This window comes from Ahaetulla prasina, chromosome 1 (genome assembly GCF_028640845.1).
Source record: "Ahaetulla prasina isolate Xishuangbanna chromosome 1, ASM2864084v1, whole genome shotgun sequence".
Classification (NCBI taxonomy): Eukaryota; Metazoa; Chordata; class Lepidosauria; order Squamata; family Colubridae; genus Ahaetulla; species Ahaetulla prasina.
In genome coordinates, this window is record NC_080539.1 from 219,939,843 (window position 1) to 219,962,213 (window position 22,371).

General features: G+C 39.0%; 1 protein-coding gene across 2 annotated transcripts in view; it reads right to left on the bottom strand.

Annotated features, from left to right (window-relative positions):
- XIRP2 (xin actin binding repeat containing 2) overlaps window positions 1–22,371 on the bottom strand; it is a 263,015-nt gene that overhangs the window by 115,869 nt on the left and 124,775 nt on the right. The window lies entirely within an intron of this gene.

Sequence of the window (22,371 nt, forward strand, 5' to 3'; positions counted from 1 at the left end):
TTTTATGTGACCTCGCATTCCTACGCAACTTCCGAGATCAAAATTTAATCCCCACATGCTTCCAATTGAAATTCCACTCCAACTCTGCAGCCACCAAACGCATCCTAAAAAGAACTGAATTGGCCCTGATCAGAAATGAACTTCACACAAAAAGATTCCTCCGAGATCGAATCAACAAAGATCTCCTTACACTTCACCTCAAACTCAGCAACAAGATCCACCCCGCACTTTGGGACAAATCCAAACAACTCGCCATCAGGAGAGCCGAAACACAGACCACCTTCAAGACAGACACACACACCAACAAACTCCAAAGACTACAAGAACAACAGAAACAAACCCCTTCCCCCTCACAGCCACACATGAAACAAACTGCATAACATCTCAGATAGGATCCTCACCAAAGCCGAAACCGATGTCCTTTCCAAAGGATTCACCTTTGCAGTCGCTCCCAAACACATCCCCACTGAAACCATTATATGCGGAGTTGAAACCAGCCTGACCAAAATCAACCCTGATGACGCTAACAGAATCAGACTCGAAATCACCAACATCCTCTGCACCACAAGCCACCCAAAAGCAACTTACCCAAAGAGAAAAAGACAGCACTACTTAACCTGAATGAAGACACCAGCATAATAATCCTACCAGCAGACAAGGGCAACGCCACAGTGGTTATGAACACATCTGACTACAAACCAAATTAACCAACCTACTCCAAGACTCCACATACAAACCCCTAAACACAGACCCCACCACCTACCTAGAAAAAACCACTAGATCCAAAATAAAAGCCTCCCCCATCAGCAAAGAAATCCAGCAAAGAATCATTCCCAAAGAGAAATCATCCAGATGCCCTAAGCTCTTTGGTCTCCCCAAGATACACAAAGAAGGAATCCCACTTAAACCCATAGTCAGCTCCATAGGCTCACCTCTACAAAGCCTAGCCAAATTTCTCGCTAAACAATTACAGCCCTATGCAGAATCCATCACCTCACATGTAAAAAACTCATTCCAGTTCATAGAGATCATAAAGAAACAAAACTTACAGCCCAGCGATCTACTCGTGAGCTTCGATGTCACATCCCTCTTCACCCAAGTGCCAATCAAAGAAGCCTTAACAGCCATCCAAAACAAATATAACACCCCCCAGCACATCCTAGATCTGACCAATCACTGCCTATCCAACACATACTTCATCTATAATGGACAAAAATACAAACAAACAGAAGGAGCACCCATGGGATCACCCCTCTCACCTGTCATTGCAAATCTCTACATGGAACACTTTGAAACCCAAGCTCTAGAAAAATCTGACCACAAACCCAAACTCTGGCTCAGATATGTAGACGACACCTTCATAATCTGGCCACACGGGAAAGAAAAACTGGACAACTTCCTCATACACCTCAACAGCCTACACCCCAAAATACAATTCACCATGGAAACAGAAGCCAACAACCAACTTCCCTTCCTGGATGTCTTAGTCTATAGGAAATCCAATGGCTCCCTAGGACACACCATCTACCAGAAGAAAACACACACAAACCGCTATCTGCACGCATTCTCACACCACCACCCAGCACAGATCAACTCCGTAGCCAAGACACTCATCTCCAGATCAAAACGCTTAGCTGACGAACAACACCTAAAAACCTAACTACACACTCTCACTAACGTACTAACATCCAATGGATTCCAAAGAAATAAGATTACCAAACTAATCCATAAAGAAACCCCCACTAAAATCCAAGACAGAGAACAAGAAAACGGCAAAGCTCTCCTCCCATATATAAAAGGTACCACAGACAGAATAAGCAAGATCCTCCACAAACACAACATCAAGACAGCATTCTGCACAAACCCAAAAATATCCACCATCCTAAGAAACTCCAAAGACAAAATTGAGTTAGAAAATCAAGGAGTATATGAAATCCCATGCACCGCCTGCAGCACCACATACATCGGACAAACCAACAGAAGAATATGTACGCATTGAAGAACATAAGAACTCAGGCAGAAAAGAGGAACCAACTTATTCCCTGGTCCAACAACTTAAAGCCACAGGACATAAAATTGACTTTAAAAATACCAGAACTATCACCAAAACTGAACACTTTAATAACAGAATAATCAGAGAAGCCATCGAGATAAAAAAACGCCCATACTGCATGAATAAATGAGATGATACTTCCTGCCTACCAGCCATTTGGAAACCCGCCCTTATTGACAAACGAGTCCCTAACTTGAAGAATGATGCAAGACCAACACTCACGAGTGCCACACAGCATGTCACCACCACACATCCACACGGAAAGCAGGCTCAAACCCACACTGATGATGAAGCACGACCTTGGACCAGAAGCCAGACTGCAACTGCATCATTAGCCATTTCAAACCCCTCTAATCCATACATGCAGCAGACTGACACCCACCATGAAGATGTAGCACAACCACGAACGCGAAGCCAAACAACAGCAATGCAGCTCACCAACTCAAATCCCCCTGCAACTCAGACTAACCTGAGCACAACCAAGCCCCCCCCACCCAAACAGAACACACCCCCATCCAATCAGAGCACAGCCAATTCCACCATCTAATCAGAGCACAGCCAAGCTCCCAACCAATCAGAACACACCTCCACCCAATCAGAACACAGCCAAGCTCCCAATCAATCAGTTCAAACCCCCACTAGCAGTTAAAAGGAAGAAACAGCTGCGATCACACATTGCTCCTAGAAGCACGAAGCTGTAAACACCAGCCTGAAGATGACGAATGAGACTTCATCGAAATGTTGCCAAGACACTTCCAACTTTACGTGGGAGAATACCCGAATAAACAAAGACATATATATATAGATAAAAAGGAATTGATATATGCTTAGCCAAATCAGGATTCCACTTTCCGTCCTGAATTCCACTCCAATCTATTCTAGAGAATTCACAAATCTGTACAGCAGATTGGAGGCACACACAGGAAGTGGCACACTGAAGTGTCAAGGTTCCAAGTAACACCCCCAACAAAAGAAAACTCCAAGGCTTTAGGATCCTCAAAATTCCTTTTTATTGAAGAGGTCATTTTGGCACATCTGGGAAAACCCAAATCTGAAAGTTTCCAGGTTTTCCCCACTCAAGTGAAAGTCCAAGTCCCTGCCCAGCACCCTCATGTCCATCACATGGTCCAATTATCCACCATCCAAACTGGAGACATCTCCCAGTCATCTGACTCCAGGTGCCAGGGCAATGCGTCCTTGACTCTCTGAGAAAGGAATGTTATTTTGACTACATACCACATATCACCCATACTCTATGCAATCCCCCCTCCCATTTTCCCACAGAAGAATACGTGGCAGGCCTGAAGGCCCAAAGGTAAAAGATGGCTTCCAGGTCTGACATGAAGTGGAATATAATCCACCCTCTCTGTGCAATCCATATTTCCATTTTTTAATAATTTAATAATTTTTAATAATTTCAGTGTATTATATGGTTGTGTATCTTTGGAGAAGGAAACTGAACTTCAGCCTAATCTCCAGCCTTCTTCAGGCATTAAAGCTGAGAGTTTAAATACTAGATATAATGCAATCATTTCCCTGTGAAATAGAGTGCCCAGAAAGCTGAATTCCAAATGGAAATATCCAATAATCTGCATTTACAATCTCAGAGATACAGAATCTCAGAGGTCTATTTAAGAAACAATATTCTTCATGAATAATTGCTAAGTTCTAGACTTGGCCATGGGCAGTTTTGCTAAATCCCCAGTGCTTATTTCGGGTCCAAATTTTATATGCTGGAAGCAACATTGCTCACCTGCTTTTATATTACCATAGAATCTATACCCATTTTAATAAGTGAACTGTCTTTGAACTCTACTGTTGCGCCATCATTCTGCCTGGTTTGGAATAGGGGAGTTGGGATGTACCTGAACTCTTGTCATAATCCTAGATGTTCTTTCTGAAAAGTACCTTGGGTCTCACTTGGCATTTAGACCATCTGTGTATGTATTTAAAATTACGTAACAACCCAGCTGTACCTCTGCATCCCTCCGGGTGACCTGCTCTGGAAAGGATATTGAGCTTCATTCGATGGGCTGCTGAATTTGAAAAATATTTGGATGCAAATGCTGTGACATACATATTTACCTGAGTGTATAGCACATCCTAAATAACTGCATAGAATTTTTATTGTAAATAAAGGCATGATTTCATGTGTTGCTGAAAACAGCACATTGAACAGAAGCAGTGGAATAACCTTGGGAAAATATTTAAATAAGTAAAAAAAAAAAACCCCACAATATCCTACTAATAAATATGCAGTGATTCATCTTTAATATGTAAATTGTGCTTATGATTTTCAAGCATTTGATTTCTATGCTTCATAAGAACAATAACCATCCTTAGCTTAATGAGGGGTGATTGTTATTATAAATGCAACCCCTGAAAACTGGATGTAATAGATAAACCCAAAATATGAAATTATCCTGTTTTCTTTTCCCCTAGTGAACCTATGCCGTCTCTTAGTCCTATATTAAAGATATTGGAATTAGGCAGCTCTAAATTCCAAAAAGAGATGATGTCCCAAACCAAAACAAGGGTTCGCCAAGGCAATAGAAGTCTCTCCTGCCTTAATAATCTCCTATTTTAAGCCCTGTAATCATATTACCTCTTTTCTCTCTCTCTCTCCCTCCCTCCCTCCCTTCCTCCTTCATAATTTAAACCTGGCGAAGTAACAGAATCTGACAAAAGAACTACTGGGTTAAAAGAAGCAGTTGCACTCAAATTTCATATATAGAAATATTCAATTTCATGGCTATTCATCCTGCACAGTATGTGCACCTAGAAATATAGTTTAATGCATATGGAAGAAAGGAGGGTGAAGGAAACCAGGGGCCACATGTGTTTTCTTGTAGATGAAATGTCATTATTTCTTTTAAACCCCTGTCCAATTTTGAAATCCTGCTGGTTCACTTTGAAACTAGGTCCCTGCATTACAACATTTTCTTAATACTGAAGACGATTTCAAGTTAATCAAGGACATGCATACAACAGTTGCAATAGTAATAACATAATATACTGTTTCCTAGTGCTTCGCAACACTCTCTAAGCAAGTCAGCATATTTTCCCAACAATCTGGGTCCTCATTTTACCCGTCTTAGAAGGATGGAAGGCTGAGTCAACCTTGAGCTGGTCAGGATCAAACTCCTAGCAGTGAGCAGAGTCAGCCTGCATTCTAACTGGGCTTATGACAATTCACTACAGCCAATTCGCCATGGCCAACTTCTCATGGCCAACTCACTGTGGCTAACTTGTCACAGCCAGGTTGCCACAGTCAACTTGCTGCAGGACAAGTTGCCACGGCCATCTCACCACAGGAAAGCTCACTGCAGGACAAGAGTTACACTAATATCAAAGAAATGGTGGGATAGAATCATTAAAAAAAGGCTGCAAAGGAAGGGACAGACTGACATGTGAATGGCAAAAATTAAAATACTTTTTATTTATTTTAAATAATTAAATAGAATTGTTAAATTGTCCCATGGCAATTGGGTTGTCCCGCATCGAATTGGCCATGGCGAGCTGGTCTGCAGTGAGTTGGCTGTGGTGAGTGACTATGGTGAGTTCACCGCAGCAAGTTGGCCGTGGCAAGTTGTCCCATTCCCATTCTAACCACTGTATCACCATGGCAGTGGTGGTATTCAGCTGGTTCTATCCGGTTCGGGAGAACCGGTAACAGCAGCTGTGGGAGGCTCTGCCCACCCACCCCGACGTCATCACGTCCCATTTATTGATGTTTTTGATGCTCTGCACATGCGCGGAAGACCCTGCACATGCACGGAGGTGGCACATGCGAGCAGAGCGCACGCTCACATTTGCGAACTGGTAGCAAAGGTAAGTGAGTATCATCCCTGCACCACGGCTCTTAAATAGACTAAGAATACTGAACCAGGCTATCGGGTTCATCATCTGAGATTAAACCAGTTGAGCAAGAAAGGCACGTTGTGAGGATATTGTTCATGATTAAACAGTACTGATTATTCAAATTTCCAGATATTTAAATTGTTTCATTTAAGGTCCCAGGACAGAGAGAAAAGCAAAGATATACTCACCGTAGTGTCATCATAAATTGTATGGATGAGAAATAGTTCACTTGCTGACTCTTTTCAGAGCATTGGATCTATGGTCTCTCGGCCCCAGGTCACATGTACTTCCTTGAAGCCCTTACTACAACCTGCTACAGGTATCCAAGCTTCTAATCCACCTGTGCTATTCTATCATTTGGCTAATTAGCTGGCTACAGGAGAACAATGAAGTTGCATGAGAATTCCCCTCACCAGCACATCATATATAGAATAGAATAGAATAGATTTTTTTATTGGCCAAGTGTGATTGGACACACGAGGAATTTGTCTTGGTGCATATGCTCTCAGTGTACATAAAGGAAAAGATACCTTCATCAAGGTACAACACTTACAACACTTAATGAAGGTTATAGGGTACAAATTTAACACTTAATGATACAACACTTAATGATAATCATAGGGTACAAATAAGCAATCAGGAAACAATCAATATCAATATAAATAATAAGGATTACCAGCAACAAAGTTACAGTCGTACAGTCATAAGTGGAAAGAGATTGGTGATGGGAACGATGAGAAGATTAATAGTAGTGCAGATTTAGTAAATAGTTTGACAATGTTGAGGGAATTATTTGTTTAGCAGAGTGATGAGGTTCAGGGAAAAAACTGTTCTTGTGTCTAGTTGTTCTGGTGTGCAGTGCTCTTAGCATCGTTTTGAGGGTAGGAGTTGAAACAGTTTATGTCTAGGATGCGAGGGGTCTGTAAATATTTTCACGGCCCTCTTCTTGATTCGTGTAGTATACAGGTCCTCAATGGAAGGCAGGTTGGTAGTAATTATTTTTTCTGCAGTTCTAATTATTCTCTGATAATTATACATTTATAAATTATACTCTGATATAATCTGATTTATACATTATACTCTGATAATTATACATATATACATTAGATATAGCTTGAAAAAAAAAACAATGGTAGGGAACATTGGCAAGCTAATCTTGGTATGAGGTACAAACAACTGGGTGACCTTGGACCAGCCCTTCTTTCTCAGTGCTAGGAAGCAGGCAATGGCGCAAGATTTTCAAAATCTTGCCAAGAAAACTGCACAGGTAATTGCCAGAAGCCAGTGCTGACTTGAACGCCCTACCCCCAAATAAAATTTCTCGGTGTGCTTTCCTCCTCACCTAAATCAGAATTTTCAACATGTATACTAGCCCGGGGGGGGGGAGTGGGGAGACTGGAATGGAGATGAACACACATGAAGGTTGTCATCCCTTCCTCCACAGCACAATTGTACTCTTTGGCATTTGTGATTGGAGACTGCAATTTAAATGGGGAGGAGAACCCAGGGAAAATCATTAAACTCCATTCGTCTCATCCATCTGTTCTCATCTTACTTATGTGGGTAAAGTGCCAACGAGGAAAGAAAGAAAAAAACACCTAGTAGATATTAAATCTTCTCTCTGCACAATATGTCATGAAAGAGAGGAGGGGGAGCACTTTTGTGAAAGTGATGGGACGGGGATTCAGATCCACCTGTCTCCTTAACTACCTCATTTAAAGTGTTCTACCCTATAAGCAACTAATGCAGCATTGTAGAGCCAAGAGGTCCAGTGACAAGAGCTAAAATCCACCGTTCTTCTTTGAATATGTCACTCAACTTGAATTAATGTATAATTCATCTCAAGGTGAAAAAGCCCTTGTATTTGTCACAAGTCTCTGTCAGTCTCTCTCTATCTGCAGGTGAAAATGATAGACACTGATATTTTCATGACAGTATAACTCATACAGTAATGGAAAAAGGTTTTAGGTTGTTTTTCCCATCCTGAATTTATTTGTTTATTATTTATTTTATTGAAAGAACATTTATAGGACTGCCCAACTCCCCCTCAGTTACTCTTACAAAGATTAAAAACTCAATATAAAAACAATAAAAAAGCAATAAACCCCCCACCCTCTAGCAACAACAGTCGATGAATGAATTATCTTTGATGAACATGTTCACTAGAAGAAAAATATTAGGAAGGAGTTTCCTGGATTTTAATATAAAAAAAAAATGTTATTTTTCCCAAATTCAGAGAAATCTGTATTTTATTTATATATTTATTGATACTTATTTTTAGATTTATTTGCCATTCCTTTCATTTCCAATGACTTTGGGTGGCTTGCAACATAATAAACATTAAAAATATTAAAACCAACAAATATAAAATGACAGAGTAGACAAAGTAAAATCATTAACACAAGATGGAGAAGGAAGGAGCTGGATACACGTGGAGGAGGAGCGATCAACTTTTAATTAGTCAACCACTTCCAGTATGGAACTCCCCAAGTCATTTGGAACCCCAAGACATTTGGCAGAACCAGGTTTTAAAGCTCTTATGAAAAGTCAAGAGGTTAGGAGCCAATCTCACCTTAGGGGCTAAGATGTTCCAAAGGACAGGAGCCATGGCAGAGAAGACTCTTCTCTTTGATCCTGCCAGTTGAAATTCCTTGACTGACAGGATCCACAGTATACCCTCTCTGCCAGCGTGGATGGGGCAGGTCAGTCCCACCCAGGTGAGACAGTTCCTAAAGTAACCTGGATCATGAGGGATTTTATAGCTGATTACCAACATCTTGAATTGCACCCAGAAACAAACTGGCAAGTGGGATCCATTCTATGACTGCCTTGGTCCACCTGCCATCAGTTCTTCTTGCTATGTGACCAGCCCATTTCCATTTCAATTCTTTTAGTCTCTTGATGATATTGTATACTTTTGTTTGTTCTCTAATCCACGTGCAGGTCTTTCTAGCTTGGCTTGTTATGCTGAGCAGGTATCTTCCCATGGCTAGCTCTTTTAGCTCAATACTGTAATATATATATATAAAATGCCAAGACGTACGTACATATACATATACATATACATATACATATACATATACATATACATATACATATACATATACATATACATATACATATACATATACATATACATATACATACATACATACATACATATATATGTAGGTCTTTGGTTATTCGGGTTTTCTTGCGCGTAAAATTGGAAGTGTCTTGGCTTCCAATTTATACGTGGGAGAAAACCCGAATAACCAAAGACCTACATACAAACACCCGCGAAAACCTCAGAAAACAAATATATATATATACATACATACATACATACATACATACATACATACATACATACATACATACACAGGTATAGGTCTTGGTGTATTCGGGTCTTTTTCCATGTAAGGTTGAGAGTATCTTGGCAACATTTTGACGAGGTCTCACTCGTCATCTTCAGGCTGGTGCTACAACGTTATGAAACATCGCCAAGATACTCTCAACCTTACACGGGAAAAGACCCAAATATGCCAAGACCTACACACCTATACCCGTGAAAACCTATGAAAACAAATACACACACAAACACACATTATGGCAAATATAAAGGAATGGCAAATAAATCTAATAATAAATCTAATACATATTTCATAATTTTTTTATTGGTTTTCCTCAATCCTAGCATCACCCTGTATTTCAATGGTGGTATTCAGCCAGTTCACACTGGTTTGGACAAACTGATAGTGGCAACCTGTGGGTGGGCCCAACCACCCACCCCGATGCTATGCCGTCCTATTTAGCCATGTTTTCTAAGCCGCACACATCAGTGGTGGGTTTCAAATTTTTTTACTACCGGTTCTGTGGGCGTGGCTTGGTGGGCATGGCATGGCTTGGTGGGCGTGGCTTGGTGGGCATGGCAGGGAAAGGATACTGTAAAATCTCCATTCCCTCCCCACTCCGTAATATAGGGGCCGTAATAGCTCAGGCTGTAAATAAATAAAAAAAAAACTCCAGGGGAAGGAGACTGCAAAAATCCCCATTTCCTCCCAATCAGCTGGGACTTGGGAGGCAGAGAATAGATGGGGGCGGGGCCAGTCAGAATTTTTACTAACGGTTCTCCGAACTACTCAAAATTTCCGCTACCGGTTCTCCAGAACTGGTCAGAACCTGCTGAAACCCACCTCTGGCACGCATGTATGCAAGCCGCGTGTGCAAGCAAAGCATGTGCCCATTTTTGGCGCGTGGCGAACCGGTGGTAAAATTATGTGAAACCCACCTCTGCTGTATGCTAATATCAATGAACCAAACTTTCTTCTTTTCAATAACTCTTATATCAGGTATACTATGAACAAAGTGCCTATTTGTTTGGATTTTGAAGTCCCATAAGATCATCTGAACCCGCTAATTTTCCAAAATGTCTCAACCTGATGGTCCCAGTGGTTCTTGGTACATTCAAATCCAAACCTCTGGCAATAAATAACTCTGGCAACTTGATATTATAATTATTGCCACCATGTTCAGGAGTCAAGAACTTGTGCGCCATGATGTCCCGCTGTAACTAAATTCTCCGTCTCCTCCTTCGTAAACAGGTTTTATTTAGAAATAAATGCTATGAATCTCATACCACATGACTCTGAGCTGCGGTTGAGCTAAATTATTGAAAATAACTCTACATGTTTGTAAGTTTTGACAGCACTTTGCATCGTATGTGTTGCACATTCTGCTTGTCCTCTCTAAGCAACGTGTAAAAACATCCATCAAGGACATTTCAAGTAATTGTCATTGTACCACTCATAAGGAGTGACGAACGGGAATAAAACTCCCAGGGTAGATTAAAAATAGAAAACAACTTTGAACCGGTGAATCTCCATAATGCAATCAAGCTTATTGCCAGAATTCTTCAAAAGGTGCCACAAGAGAACATGAAAATTAAAGTACAAAATAGTTTGTGCGGAAAGTAAAATAAGCACAGCTTGGGCTTTTGCCAATTCTGCTTTCTGCCAAAAATTGAATGTTTCCATTAATGCAGTCTAGGGAAAAATAGTCGGTGTTTTCAAAAACTTGGTTTCCTGCATCAACAAAGATTGCTGCCCCACCTGCCCCCGAAATATCCAAATCAACAGAGGCCACATAAGGTTTACTTATGTAGCTGTGAGATTAAGGCACTGACCTAGAAGCTGGGAGACGGTGAGTTCTAGTTCATTTTCAGCTATGGAAGCTCATTGTGGAAGTTTAGGCCACCTTTTCTATGCCCAACCCAACTCACAGTTGGGTGTTGTGGGAAAAGAAGGGGAATGAATCTTGTAAAGATAAATACATCAATATCCAACCACTGCTCTCAGGGTTCTATAGTATTAGACATAAGATTGGGTGATTGCAAATTGTATACTTTGCTGCCATTATCTTCTTCCTTTTAATTCAGTTACAATGTAGTAAAAGTCTTTAATTCCTACATCGGAATAAACTACACAACACAAATACAGTATAGAAGAGATCTGTCCTTAGGGCAAGAATGAAGAGCCTTTTGTGAGCAAGGGCCTGCAATTCTCATCTGGTGTGTTAACATTTCAGACACTGCAGTGGGCAGAATTATTTAAAAAGTGGGCAGAGCCATATTACACAGATTGGGAGAACCAAGATTTCCTGGCTTTGTCCTTCTCAACTGCTTTGCAAAGATTAATGTATGGTTATCATCTTTATGATATGAGCCAGCAATGTGATGCACCTGCCAAAAAAGCCAATGCAGTCCTGGGCTGCATTAATAGAGGGATAGTGTTGTGTCTGCACCCCCCGAGCCGGGCCTCCTGCCAGAAAGTGACTTGGAAAGTGAGGGGGAAGGGCCGTCAGGACTTACCTCGGGAGCACCGGCTTCCCTGGCTCAGCTCCAGGAGCCAGAGGCAGGCCAGGTGGAAGAGATAACAAGGCCTCCATCCCCTGACTCTTTCCCCCCCCCAGGCCATGCCTACAGACTCAGCTGATGGCAATCAGGCCTGGCTGGACTCTAGGTTTCATAGGCAGGAGAGGAGGGAACAACAGAAGCAGGGGTGGGGCAGGCCTAGGAAGTGCTGAGTCATGGAGCCACACCCCACAGGATATAAAGGCAGCAAGAGCTGCTGTGCCTCTTGTCTAGCAGACAAATTAACTGCTTAACTAAGAGCTGAAGTACTGTTTGTTCCCGGGTGATTCATCGGTGTCGAGGGAGATAACAGAGACACTTGGCAGATATTCACTAGTTTGCTGCCAGAGCTGATAGTGCCGGCTAATTAAGCCATTGCTCGGACAGAGGCGAGGGGGGACGGAACAGATAGAATCAAGATTACGTGAAGTGTTAATGGCAATTTACAATGCCTTGGTAAGACCACGCTTGGAATATTGCATCCGATTTTAGACACCATGCTATAAAAAAGATGTTAAGACTCCAGAAAGAGTGCAGAGAAGAACAACAAAGATGATTAGGGGATTGAAGGCTAATACATATGAAGAATGGTTGGCTCCGCTTCGTTGAGAAGCAGCCTTGATTAGGCTGCTAACTCCCTAGTCTGTAGAGCTGTCAGGACATCATAAATCTGGTCCGACAGCTTGGAAATCTCTTCCCTCGGGCAAAGAGGGAGGGATGAGCATTCAGGCTGAAGTTGAGACACCCAAATAAAGCCACAGAAAAAGCTTCTGAGGCTTGCGGGGAGATCTCCTTCCATAGCCTGAAAAGCTCCAGATTGGGGGAGGCATCTGCTTTTTATGGCAGACAAAACGTAGCGTCCAATTTCCACGGCAGGAATTGATTTATGATGGATTGTAACGTGGACGGAGCAGAAACTGGAGTTCTAGAACTTGTTTGTCAGAAGACTGCAAGCCCCTGAGGATATATTTGTTGCGAAGATAGGAGAGAAGAAAGCAAATGGTGGTTTTGTGGAATGTGTGTACTGGAAACGAAAGTTAAAGAAATGCTTATTAACAGCTAGTGTGGAATTAGAAGATATATAGGAAGATACTGACTAAATGGAAGAAATGAGAATTTTATGATTTATATTTTTTCTTCCTCTTTGGGATTATAGTGATTTAGAAGAAAAGTTTTTTGAATTTTTCTTTTTTAACTTTTTTTGGGTCCGTTATTAGGTTATATTTTTAAAAAATGGCTTTTAAGCAAATAGTACCAAAAGTCACTAAAAACTTTGAAATTTCTTCAGTTCAGATTCAAAAATTAAAAGAAGAAATCAAAAAGGAATTAAGAAATTCTTTACAGGAGTTTTTGGAGAGTCGTTTTTTTAGAAATAGATCAAAAATTTGATGAAATAGAGAAAGAGATGTTGGATTTTAAGGAAGTGGTGGAAGAGCAGAAGAGGTAAATGAAAATGGTAAAGGATGCAATTGCGCAAATATTAAGCTCTTGTATTCAGATGGAAGATGATCTTGAAGAAATTAATAAAGCTAATTTAGAGTTGCAAAGGAAAATAGAGGAAATTCAAAAGAATCAAAACAATTGGAACTTAGATAATAAGATGGAAGATATACAGGCAAAGGTAGATAGGGCAGATGAAGAAAGAGTAATATTACAATATAGATTGATGGAATATGCTATAAGGGTGAGGGGTTTGAAGCAAAATAGGAAGGAAAATTTAAAAGAGATTTTTACTTTGCTCAGATAAAGGGTGTGGAGCCAGAAGATTTTGAGATTAATATTGAAAGAATTTATCGTGTTAATTCTTGGTGGGCAAGACACAATAGAGTACCGAGGGATGTGGTTATTTATTTTACAACTAAAAAGATTAGGTATGAAATTTTGCAAGCCTTTTATAAAAATAAATTTCAAATATTGGGACAAGATATAAAAATGATGAAGGAAATTCCTCCTAAAATGTTAAGAAAGAGAAGAGAATTTGCTTTTTTAGTGGATGAGTTTAAGAAACATCAGATATATTTTAGATGGGAAGTTCCAATGGGTTTGTCAGTGAATTTTAGAGGCAGAAAGTATTTTCTTAATTCAGTTATGAAAGCGAGACATTTTTATATTAATGTTTTAAAGAGTGGGAATCCTTTGTTGTTAGATGCTAAGTTAATTGGTTTGGAAATGATGGAAAATAGAATGGGAGAGGGGAGGAATGTTTAAGATGTGAATATGATGATTATGGTTAATTTTTGGAATTGATTTGTTTAGAATATAAATTATAGGATTTTTGTTATTTGCTATTTGTATGGTATAAATCTATGGGATGATATTATTTAATTGTGAAGGATGGAAAGTAAAATTTATGAATTTAGATAATGTGGATATAATGATTTTAACTGTTTACTGTTATATATATACTGTTATACACTGTAAGCCGCCCTGAGTCTTCGGAGAAGGGCGGGATATAAATGTAAACAAAAAAAATATATTGTGGATGTAGTTTAAATGATTATTTGTTTTAATTGACACGTTTATAGATAGTAGTTATGAAGTTAAGCTGGAAATATTGTATTTGAGAGATTTTATTCGAAATGATATTTGATTGATGGAGTAGTATTGGAAGATTGGACATTAAATGTTATGACAATTGAAGAAATATATAAGTGATGAAAATTTGAGTTCGAGAAGATGGACTGTAATTTGAGAAATGGATTTATGAAATTTGAAGGAATATACAAGTGGAAAAAAAAATTGAATTTGACAAGATGGATTAATTTTAAAAATGGACTGTAAGAAGAAGTAATATGTGAAGTTGGTATTGCTTCTTTTCTTTTTTTCTTTTTATTATTCTTTCCTATCTCTTTATTTTTATTGTGAGGAGATCTAAAGTTTTAAATTTTTAAAGGTGGGAGATTATGTATATTTTGTATACTTTAGCTTGTGATTGTTGGTCATAATACCCGGTATTTGCTCTGGGAAGTCTGGGGGAAGGGGAGGGGAAGGGAAATGATACATCGATTGATTATTAATGTACAGTAATTTTTGAAGATATGAAATTAAAATTTAAAATGATATTGGGGATGCTCGACTGCCATTTCAGAAAGAAAAGGAGAGAGGAGTAGAAGGAGGGAAGAAAGTAGGTAGGAAAGAGTAGAGAAGGAGGAGGGGAATAAGAAGGTTAGATAGGGTGGAAGACGGGAGGAGTGGAGAAGGAGGAGAGGAAGTAGTAAAGTGAAGGAGATGAAGGATGTGAAAGTAGTAGAGGGTAGAGAGGGAGGTTGTAAAGAAAGGAAGTGGCAGTCGGGCAGGCCTGAATCAGTAATAAATAAAAATGAATGATTAATGATGGATAATAGTTTGTACATAAATATGATGTTGGAAAATGGAAATAAAAATTATTTTTTTAAAAAAAAAAGAATGGTTGCAGGAATTGGGTATATCAAATTTAATGAAAAGAAGGACTAGGGATAGCAGTGTTCCAATATCTCAAGGAGTGTCACGAAAGAGGGAATCAGCCTATTCTCCAAAGCAGATGAAGGCAGGAAAAGAAGCAAGGAGTGGAAACTAATTAACGAGACAAGCAACCTAGAACCAAGGAGAAATGTCCTGATAGTTAGAACAATTAACCAGTGGAACAACTTGCCTCCAGAAGTTGTGGGTAGGCAGGAGTTTGGACTAGACCTCCAACTCTGGACCCTTTCAACTCTGTTATTCTGTTATTCTCATCAACAACTAGTTTAAGTCTGCCTTTTGAGCTTAGCCTACACTCTTCAGGTGTGTCTGCTTTCTGATAAATCAGATGTTTCCAAAACAGTACAGTTGGTGGATGCTCCAGGGAGCCACCCAGTAGAACACTGGGCACCAAAGAAGACCTTAGGGACTTATATGAAAATCTGTATTTTCACTATGGGGAGGGAGAGGAACAAAACACAAGAGGGCAACATGTAACTCTGCAATCCTTTTCACAATCTAGTCTACTGGCACCACTTTGGAAGGAGAAATATACAGTAGCTTGTGTAGTTGTCCACTGTATGAGCATCAGACTTTGTGAGCACAGATTGAGAAAGGGAGATGCCTTTTCAACAAATGTATCTTCTTCATGTGATGAACACACGATTAGTGTATAACGGGTCTGCAAACTTGGCTCTTTTAAGATTTGTGGACTTCAACTCCCAGAGTTCCTCAGCAAAGCCAGCAAAGCTGGCTGAAGAACTCTGGGAGTTGAAGTCCACAAGTCTTAAAAGAGCCAAGTTTGCAGACCCCTGGTGTATAAGAATTAGAAAAACAGTGTTTACATTGGCCCTACTGAGTCAATGGGGAAGTCATCCTAGACAAGATGATCTCTGAGGGTCTCCTCTCCATGTGCGCCATTGAGCTTTGCTCTTTCTTACCCACCTTTCATGTTTTCACATCCCTCATCTACCTACTCTTTGTTCTTTCCAATCCTGAGAGAAAGTGATGGGTCGGTTGACAACTAAGCTCTTTTTAGGGATGACTAGAAATACTATCCTATTTTTCTTCAGAAGTTAAGTATGAGAAAATCTGGAGCTGAGTTTATAATGGGAACAGCACCCATTCAATATTAGATCTTAAACTTATGAAAAATAACTAGGTAAACTTAAAGGCCATCTAGGATCAGGCATTGATGTCATGCTCTCCTTCTTTTCTCCCTAATTCTCCCACAGATACGTATTAAAAACAAACACCTCTGCATTTTTTCATAAAGAAAATTATTTGTCATCTGAGTCTCATGTTAAATGTTCTCATTGAACACCAAGATAGCAGTCGCGTTCCACCTATTTAAATAGATTCTCAATCCTTTTAGAGAACAATCCACCGATGGAAGAATCTAACAGGATGGTGCCATATACAATTAGCCTAACAGTCTCTCAGAGAAGACTATTTTAGGATCATTTGACTATAGTCATATTATTAGCACAGGCCAAGTCTTGGCTTTTAGGTTAAACTGACACATCTGACTTTTGAGAAGACAATGCCGTTGCAAATTTGTTTGCACAAATCCAGTTACTGGCATATTCCTTCAAGATAATATATTCAAGAGATCCTTTGTGGCAAATGATGTACATTCAGTGCTATGATTGTGTGAGGAATAAACTTAGATGACATGCACAATCTAAGTATTGAGAGTCAGTTTGGTGTAGTGGTTAAAGCACAAAGCTAGCAATCAGACGATTGTGAGATCTAATCCTACCTAGGCATGAAACCAGCTGGCCATTCAATTTTTCTCAGCCCTGAGAAGCAAGCAAGGGCAAACATTTCTGAAAATCTCGCTAAAGAAACTCCAGAAATTAGACCAGACATTCATCAGGGGAAAAGAGGGAAGGAAGGAAGGAAGGAAGGAAGGAAGGAAGGTAGGAAGGAAGGAAGGTTGGTTACATATATTCAGAAGCAAAAACATAATTAGATCTGCTATTTATTTATTTTTTTGAATTTATATCCCGCCCTTCTCCGAAGACTCAGGACGGCTTACATTGTGTAAGGCAATAGTCTCATTCTATTTGTATATTTATATATAAAGTCAACTTATTGCCCCCCCCAACAGTCTGGGTCCTCATTTTACCTACCTTATAAAGGATGGAAGGCTGAGTCAACCTTGGGCCTGGTGGGACTCGAGCTTGCAGTAATTGCAGGCAGCTGTGTGTTAATAACAGGCTACATTAGCTTGTTGAGCCACTTCCCAGCCCATTTTCAGATTTCATTATTGATGAGATGAGATGTATGCCGGTCACATATATCTTTTAACTGCTTGCAAACAAAATGTAGAGCTGTGTTTCATCACTGGATTCACTTCTGAGTGAATGTTTATCTTAAACAGATTCTCAGGATGCAAATTCAGCTTTCTCCAACCTGGCTGCTATGTATCAGATTATAATTCCCATAATCCACAGGAAGGCTATGACAATTCACCTTGATCATTTCGAATGTCCTACTGTTTACTTTTGAAATTCTCTGGACAGAGATAAATTGGCCAATGTTAATTATGCTCAGACAAACTTTTATGATTGGACTAGCAGTTGCAAACTGTCTTTCAGCAATTGGAATAAGACCACAAGCTTTCAGACTTCAAAACTGAAGGGCAATTTTAAAATGTTTAAAGGATTTTAAGGAGCAGGTACATATTATGGCTATAGCAGCTCTAACTTTTGTGGCTTTGCCCTGCTTGAAGTGGTAGCACCTGCACTAGAAAGAATGTTAAAAATGTTCCCCTAGTTTTCCAAATGGAAGAATTTCCCTTTATTTACTAACTCTTATGTAAGAGCATTTTCTTTTTGCCCTAAAATAGTGTCACATGTTAGGCTCTGAAGATTCTTTTGGCTGTTCATCTTATCCCAAAATACGTACCCCAATTCATCTTATCCCAAAATACGTACCCCAATTTCCAATTTAGAAATATTGGATTATACTTTCCTTTATTCCAAATGAGGATAGGCAATGCTGGCTGAAGATAATGGGAGTTATACTCTAACACATCTGGAGCATGCCAGGTTGGAGAAGACTGGTTGAAATTACTGACCTGGTCAAGCCATCATACTGGCTCCCAATCTTTTTAAGCACAGTTCAAAATGTTGCTCTTAAAATAAGAACTCTGAAGTATCTAAAGTAGGGCTTTCTCTTGGATGACTCTAACTGATTATTGAGATCAACTGTTATGACCCTTCACTAAGTTTCTCCAAAATTTGAAGTTGAGTGAATGGCAGTTGAGAAAAGAACATTTTGCATTGTTTTGCTTTTTTCCTTCTTTTTCAAATATGTCTCTGCTTTGATCCACATAAATGTTTAATATCACAAAAAGATTTTTAATTGTACCTGCCAAAGCCTTTAAGGCTTGGCTGTATTGCTGCTAGTGGAATGTTTTACATTGCTTGGATATGTTTTGATTTAATGCTGCTTTTCAGTTTTATTACCATTGTGGTTTCATCATTTGTAATTTCAGTTGCGTTTCCTTCTGTAGACTGATTAAATTCTGTATTATTATTATAATCACCTTTGAACTAAAATATAGAATATTACATTTTCCAAAACAAATTAAAATGGTGCCAGACCTAAAGCTCCTTAAGGCCCTGGTCACTCTGCCAGATGCAAATTCCAAGTGCACCCGCAATTTACACTACAAACATCCTGATACTTGTGCGGAATTTCCCAAATGAAATGGATTTCCTATTCATTTTACTAGAAATAGTCAGCCTGCAGATAGATTTCTTTGCAGCTGTGAATTAGTTTCATTTCTTAAATTACAATGACAGGGATATAAACAGCAGATTCATTTTAAGGGCACAAAGGCCACATAAAGTATAATTATCACGTATGTATAATTTTTTCAGAATTAAATTGCTGCGTGTTTTCTTATTTGCTGCAATTCTGTCTATTCTATTCTATCTATTCTATTTTAACTCTGACTTGGATCAGATTGACCTTCCCCATTCAAGATTGGGAAACTTGCCCTATGACACAGGTGTCAAACCCCGCAGTGTCATGTTGCCATCATGTGACATTTCGTGACGTTTTTCCCATTTGTGGAGCTGGGATGGGAGTGGCCTGTGCATGATGCAGCTGGCCCTCGGGCCGCAGTTTGACACCCCTGCTCTAAGAGTATGTGGCCAGGAAGACCTTTGCATACCTTCATTTGGTCCATTTGTTTCCTAGACTGGGAGGCCCTTGGCCATGAGGTGACCATGAGATGACTAGAATAGAATAGAATAGAATAGAATAGAATAGAATAGAATAGAATAGAATAGAATTTTTTATTGGCCAAGTGTGATTGGACACACAAGGAAATTGTCTTGGTGCATATGCTCTCAGTGTACATAAAAGAAAAGATACGTTCATCAAGGTACAACATTTACAACACAATTGATGGTCAATATATCAATATAAATCATAAGATTGCCAGCAGCAAAGTTACAGTCATACAGTCATAAGTGGAAAGAGATTGGTATGGGAACTATGAGAAGATTAATAGTAGTGCAGATTCAGTAAATAGTTTGACAGTGTTGATGGAATTATTTGTTTAGCAGATACTGCAACACTCTGTGTAATGTTGTATTTGAGGACCACCCAGAAGCTTCAACTAGCTAGAATGAAGCAGCACAGGTGGTAATGGACAAGCCTTGATATTCCATATAACATTTCTGGTTGCCAGTTTGCTTCTGGATGCAGCTCAAGGTGTTGGTTGTTACCTATAAAGTCCTACACAGTATGAGATTAAGTTATTTGGGACCTACTCTTCCTCATATTATCTACCTGGCTAAATCAATTTGACAGGGTGCTTTCTGGGTACCTTTGATTAAATAATGTCATCTACCAGAACTTTGGATGTGCTCCTTCTCTATAGCAGTGCCTGCCCTCTGGAATGAGATTCTCTCCAAGGTCTGGGTTGTCCCTCACCCTGCTGAAATTTTGAAGAGTCTTGAAGGTCTTTGGTGAAGGTGATTGAAGCCCCCTTTGGATTGTGTGGTTTGTTTCTCCTTAGTTCCTGTTTGTCATTTTTGCAATCTTTTATTTTTATATTTTTTATGTTTTTACATGTGAATTGTCTAGAATCATTGGGAGTTGGGCAGCACACAAATTTTGATAATACTAATAACGTTGTCCCAGCAAAAAAATGCTATGCAGAGTTAGAACTATTCAGAAATTGAATAAATGTCTACCAAGAAAGGTACAGTTTGGACTAGGGAATAATAAAAACATTCCAGAAGAAAACACTTGTAGCCAGCTTCCATACTGTTGCCAAGAAAATTGCATGGTTGTGTCCTTCTAGATTCGTGCATAAGTTAGGAGTATTCTTGCCTTAGTGCTGTTCAACTTATATCTATAGATTTCTTCAGGAACCTTTGTATAATTTTATCATTCTCAAAAATATATAGACAGATACACACACAGCATTGATCTTTGGCTGCTCTGACATTAAGGGGTTAAGCGATCTTTGAAAAGGATGGAGAAAGAACAGCCTAACACGATTATTTGAATGTCAGATGTTGAACGATGACAAGTATTTCATGATTAGAATGAAAACTGCAGATAGACTGTTCACCCAAAAATAATCTGCTTCATGAAGAATTTCAAATTTTATCTTTCTGCTGTTCTAAAACAGAGCAACAATTGTGGCACCACTTGGGACTTAGAAGAACAAATAAAAACAAAGTTTTGACACATAATAAGGCTAGTTAACAATGCTCAGTCTGAGAAAATGGTGAACAGACAAAGGCCAACTAGATGTTATAAAAAAAGAAAAGAAAAGAAAATCTCTTTAAAGAAGAAAAGCTAAGCGTGAAAGAAAACTTCTGGAAAGATGCAAACTCCACTATAAATGAGGAAAGACTACTCTTTAATTCTTATTTCTAGCACTGCAGTTTGAAGAGTTCTTAGTGTAGAAAATAAATATGACATATTAAAATATGTAGTGGCTGTTAAAATAATATTTTGAAATATACTTGTGAGGTGAAGAAAAAGCAAAGTCATGATGATGCCACTAATTCTCTTTATGTACATGAACAAAATGGATTGTCTACTTACTAAAACATGTTAAAACTCACACAAATGATTAATCCAACAGGAAATTCTGCTGAATGCTGGACTCCCTAAATGTCAACTGGAGTTTTAATTACATGCTAGAGTTTAAGCACAAAAGTCTTGCAGTGGAATACTTTTAAAAATTAAAAGAATGCAGCTTCAGTATCTATTATCATTACAAGCTTTCCACCGATAGTCCCTAGATCTCCCTTATGCAATGCTAATTGTAAAGCAGCAAGCTATTGAGTTATATTTGTCATAGCTGGACATACCTTTTTATTTTCAGCATGGCTATTTTTATAAAGATTGCAACATGCTAACGGTCTTTAAATACATACTTGCAGGGAAGAGATAAGGGGATACAAACTGATTTTGATTTCTTCCAGCCATATTAGCCAAGATGGCAAAATTAAGGGCAGTGATCTCACTGAAGGAACAAGTAATAGGTAATGTATCATCGTGTTAGATTAACAGTGAAATGTGTAAACTAGTGGCCAAAAAATCCTATTTACCATTATCCAGGTTTTTTAAGGCAGATTGCAAAGAAAATATCAGATTTTTTAAAAGACGGATCACAAAGAATATATCATAAAGATGTGCATCAGTTATTATGGTGAATATTTAATCTTATATCAACAAAAACCACACTGTACAATAAAAAAAACTTAAAGAACTCAGTTCTCAAAAACAATTTCTAAAATTTTTGCCATTTTTCACTCTTACGTTCTACAATTTACTCATAACCAGCTAGTCTTCATAAATATTGGCAAAAATGAATTTATTACTGAATTAAACTCAAGCCCCACCTTTATTATTCATAGATTTGTTAAGAGGCTCGGTACTGAAGGCTGTCCCTCAAACTGATGTTTCTTCCCACAAAATGAGATCTGACCTCACAAGAAATTTAATTCTACTTCCTATGGAATTTGAAGCAAAATGTCTTTTTTTTTCTGTCTTCAGGCTCAGCTGCTCAAAAAACTGGGTACTGAACATTAATTCATACTTACTTCAGCTTCCACAAGCGACCTCCTCTGATCACAGCAGCAGA